Here is a 5,140-nt window from a genome sequence, read left to right as displayed (position 1 = left end):
TATATAAGAATGTTTTACATTCTTCCCAATACTTGGTATTCTCAGTCTTTAATTCCAGTCATTCCCTGTGTGCTGTCATCTCATCATGGCTTTAATTTGCACTGTCCTGATGGCTAATAATGTTGAACACCTTTTTGTGTGTGTGGGTCATGAGCGAATGTTCTTTGGAGGAGTCTGTCTAAATCTTTTGCCTCTTTTTATTGGGTTGTCTTCTTATTTAGTTTGGATACAATTCTTTTGCTACACACATGTATTGCAAATGTTTTCCCCATTCTGTAGCTCATCTTCATTTTTCTTCATGGTGTTTTCAAGAGTAGTGTGTTAAAATTTTGATGTGGACCATTCATCAGTTTTTTATTTTATGGTCATGCCTTTTGCATTCTATCAAAGACATCTTTGCCTGCCCCAGAGCTGCAAAGATTTTCTCTTGTGTTTTCTTCTGGGAGTTTTATTAATATATTTTTAGTCTTTACATTTGGGTTGATAATACATTTCAAGTTAAGCTTGGTGCACCGGATGATGTATGGGTCAAGGTTTATTATTTCTTTCTGCAGCACCATTTGATGAAGAGGCCATCCTTTCCCTGCTGACTTTCCTTAGCACCTTTGTTGGAATCAATTGACCATATCTGTGTGGATCTATCTCTGGACTCTCAATTCTTTTCCACTGACATATGTCTAAACTTACACCATAACTTTATTTTTAAAGATGAGAAATTTAGAGCTGAGAGAGTAAAAAGCCTTGTACAAGGTCAAACTAAATAAGTTAGAGGCCAGGATGAAATGTGACTCTTGTAAATATTCATTTTTTTCATTTCCATGGGCATTATCAGCACCGCCCACAGTGGCATTCACAGACCATTGTGAGAAAAAGCCACCATCTGCTAAATATTCATTTTTAACTCTTGTTAGAAGTCAGCAAAGAGGGACACAGTAAATAGCAGCGTGGCTATTGATGCTGGGAAACAATGCTTCCCTGGACACTGCTTCCCAGCCTTACTATGGGGTCCCTGAAGAAGTGAGAGGCAGTGGGAGTGAGATAGGTGGAGCTGGCTCTTCATGGAGTAGCTCGTGTGACCTCACACGAGCTGCTCCATCCCTATTGGTTGAATCCACACAGTCTGGATTCTCTAGAGAAACAGAACCACACACATATCTTTGTATATGTATAAGGGAACATCATAAGGAATTGGCTCATGCAGTTATGGAGGTTGAAAAGCCCCCACGATGTGCTGTCTGCAAGTAGGAAGGACGGTGGTGTAATTCAGTCCAAGTCCAGAGTCCTGAGAAGCAGGGGAACTGAGGGCAGGAGAAGGTTGATGTCTCAGCTCAAGCAATCAGGCAGGAAGGGGCAAGTTCCTCCTTCCTCCTTTTTGATCTGTTCAGGCCCTCAGCAAATTGAATGATGCCCCCCACATAGGAGAGGGTAAACCAATTTACTGAGCCCACCTATTCAAATGTTAATTTCATCCAGAAACACTCTCACAGACACACCCAGAAATAATGTTTAGCCAAATATCTGGCATCCCATGATCCAGTCAAGTTGACACATGACATTAACCATCGCAGTTCCTCAGCTGTAAGATGGGTGTAAGAATAATACGAGCCTCACAGGAGTATTGGGGGATTGAATGAGGTGATGCTTTGGAAGTATGTAGTGGCGCATCTGGAACACAGTGGCAGGCACTCAGGATACTGACTCTTCATATCCTTAGGCTGCATGAGGGTCTCTTCTCCTGGGGCTGACCCTGGAGATGTCCCCTGGTAGCAAAGGGAGCCCCTGTTGGCCTGGGCATCCCATTCCCAGGTACAGCCTCTGCTTTCTTCCCTGTTCTCCTGGGGGCTGGGCTGTGACCTACCCGCCAACTCCCCTGAGGACACTCCAGCCCTCCTCCACACAGCTGGGTGTCAGCTCAGCCCGATCAGAGCAGTGGCCTGGACCCCACCCAAGAGGATGTCTCCAGAGCCCACCCCAGGCACACGCAGGGTAGTGATGCGTCATGCATCACGGTCATTCTCGAGGCCTCAGTACGCCCAGTGAGGTGGGGACAGGGACTGTGGGTCCTGAGGGGGTGCTGGGGAGGCCAAGCACCACACAGCACCTGCTCCATCATGTCTGGGTCTTCCTGCTAAAATCCCTGGACTGAGTGTCAAGCTTGAGACTGCCGTGCAAATCTGCTCAGAAATGGATAAAGCTGCAGTGTTGTGGGCACGGAGGGAGTGGGGTAAGATAAAGGGGCCCCGGCCTAGCCCCCTCACCCACGATGTCTCCCTCACGCCTGCCTTTCCTAGGAATTCCTCCCAGGTGGGTCCAAGATCCCCTTTCACAGGGACAGGATGCTATCTGGGAAGATAAGTCCAATATTAGCCTCCAATGTTGACTGAACTGTTAATCCTGTGTCAGGCACCATTCTAAGCACTTAGAACACGATGATTCCACAGGACTGCAAGGCAGGTATTACTGTAATCACTAGTTTACGTATGAAGAAACAGAGGCACAGAGAGGTTAAGTCATCTGTCCTAGGTCACACAGTAAATTAGTGCAAAGCTGGTATTTCATCACATGTGCTCTGGCTCTTATACATTGCTTGAATGAAGACATTAATTTTATAAGTTAATTCTTCGGTTAGGTAGGAGGTTACATTCTAAAGAAGCAGCAGCTGGGGCACAGTGGACCCCAGGACAAAGGTAATGTTGGAACTTTGATTGAGAGTTTCTAAATGTGAGTTTCTGTGCTGCTTGCCTAAGATCATAGGACACTTGAGGTCTAATGTCTGATGTTGGGAAGTAATTTCTTCCTCCATGCCTCAGTTTCCCCAACTGTAAAAAGAGAGGTTTTGCTGAATCATCTCTACGTTTTGGAGACATCTTCATGGATTTAGTGAAAACAGGAGTTTAACATCAGCCACCTGGTTCAAACCTCCATGCCCCACTTACTAGCTGTGTGATCCTGGGCTGGATATTTAACCTCTCTGAGCTCAGTCTCTGCAGCTGCTAAATGAGAGCACCACCTCTGGAACTCTTCAATGAGGAACTGTGGCTGAGTCCATTCGGGCTGCTATAACAAAAATACCATAGACTGGATGGCTTACAAATGACAGAAATTTATTTCTCATAGTTCTGGAGGCTGGGAAGTCCAAGATCAAGGCACCTGCAGATTCAATGTCTGGTGAGAGCCTGCTTCTCTGGTTCATAGACACTGTCTTCTCGCTGTGTCCCTCAGTGCCTGAGGGACAAGGGAGTTCCCAGGGCCTCTTTCATAAAGGCACTAATCCCATCCATGAGGGCTCCACCCTCATGACCTCCTAACACCATCAGACTGAGGATTAGGTTTCAACATATGCATTCTGGGGGGACACGCACATGCAGTGTGTGGCAGGTCCCTAGCACAGGGCCTAACACACTGCAGCAGTCAACGAATACGGGACTTCTTCCCTTCTGAGGCCCTTCCTGCTCTCTCTCTGGGATTTGAGCAGCAATTAGTCATCTAGCAAAGCCTAAGGAACTGGGTCAAAAGTGGCAAAGGTTGCCTGGTATTTAGGAGGGTGGTGCCAGTCAGTCCCTGGGCAGGTGTGTATGGGAGGGGTGACTGCTGGGGGGCCTGGGTAGTAAAGAAATGGTCCCAAAGGTTGAACACCTAACCCTAGGAGGCTGTGTGACAGTCAGGAGTGTCTGGGGCAGTGGGAGCAGAAGAGAAAAGGAGGTACAAAATAGGAAGATATATAGAAAGATAAAAAGAAATATAAACTTACGTCCCGCCATGAAATTATAAAACCACCATTTCCGACAATTAACTTGTGCCTAATAAAAATGTGTTCACACCAGGTCAACAAAGTGTGGATGAGATTTTATAACAGGAGGCTTTGTTGAAGAGAATCCCAATACATATTTTTCCCTGTATTAACCATCAATTCTCTCATAAAAATTTATTACAACATTTGCTATGTGGTCACTAAACACAAGCCATTGTAAACAGAGCAGGCGACATTGGCCTTGGATTCATCAGTCCTGAGTCCCATTGCAATAGTAAACAGCTGTTGGCAAGTGTATCACATGAAAGGTAACAGTGCCACACGGGGAGGGCTTCTGGTAATGTGTGTGTGTGTGTTTTTTTAAATAGAGCTGTACTTCTGTTTAATAAATTAGGAGAAAATAAAGTAAAAACTATGATGTAAACAAACACTAGAGGATGGTAACATTTTGCTTCCTTTGTTTTATGCTTCCTATGCAGCTGTTGGTGAACATTCGCCCATAAGGGCACACAGAGGGAAGCAGAGTCACGGGGGCACACAGTGACAGGTGCATTTGCTCCAACATAAAGTCACAGATGTCCCACCCATTTTCCTGTAGGTCTGACTTTAGGAACAGAACATTGTACAGGAGCCAGGCATTTGCAGATCCCTCTGTCCCCCGGGAATGAAATATCTTTAGTTTTTCTAAATCCTGGCTTCCAAAAGTATTTTTGAAGTATCCAAATATAAAGTACATCTCCATGTGGAATGCTGAACTAGCTGGCACATGCCTTAGGTTTCCTTAGTGCAGACTCCTTTCTATTCTCTGGATGTCCAAGCTATGGACAGTGTAAGTCCCCGCAGCCCAGTTTGCACAAACCCCCCAAATAATGAAATTTGTGAAAACTGAAAGAATGCAAAGAATTAAACTTGGGTGCGCTCATTACTTGGAGCTTCTGGGGTTCAAAGGGTAGCATCTAACAGGTCTCACTTCAGGGAGGTGGTGGTTCTTCCATTGGACACAGGGCCGGATGAAGCTCTGTGTGGGAGATGGCCGTGCTCCATTAGGGAGGATGGATAAGGGTGGCTGAAATTGTCTGCTGGCATCCGCTCAACACAACACCATAGCAGAGGGACAGATTTATGTCTTCCGAGGAGCTGCCTCACTACAATGGACAATGCACATCCAAATGGCAAAGGTTTGAATTCCTTCTCCCGAGCTAGCCTAAGAAAATAAAGACTAGCCTATCCCTGTGTTTATAAAAATGTCCCACGTGGTAAGGAGGGTAAGGCAAGGCACCTCTTTTATTTGTCACTGGACTTTCAGGGTTCCCCCTGGGGAAATCCTGATGGGGTTGGTGAGACACCGCACTCCTTAAATGTCCCTCAAATGTTCCAGAAGAGATTATG

This window comes from Balaenoptera borealis (assembly GCF_965194805.1).
Source record: "Balaenoptera borealis genome assembly, chromosome: 10".
Classification (NCBI taxonomy): Eukaryota; Metazoa; Chordata; class Mammalia; order Artiodactyla; family Balaenopteridae; genus Balaenoptera; species Balaenoptera borealis.
The sequence above is the reverse complement of the archived record's forward strand: the minus strand, read 5'-3'. Positions refer to the sequence as shown.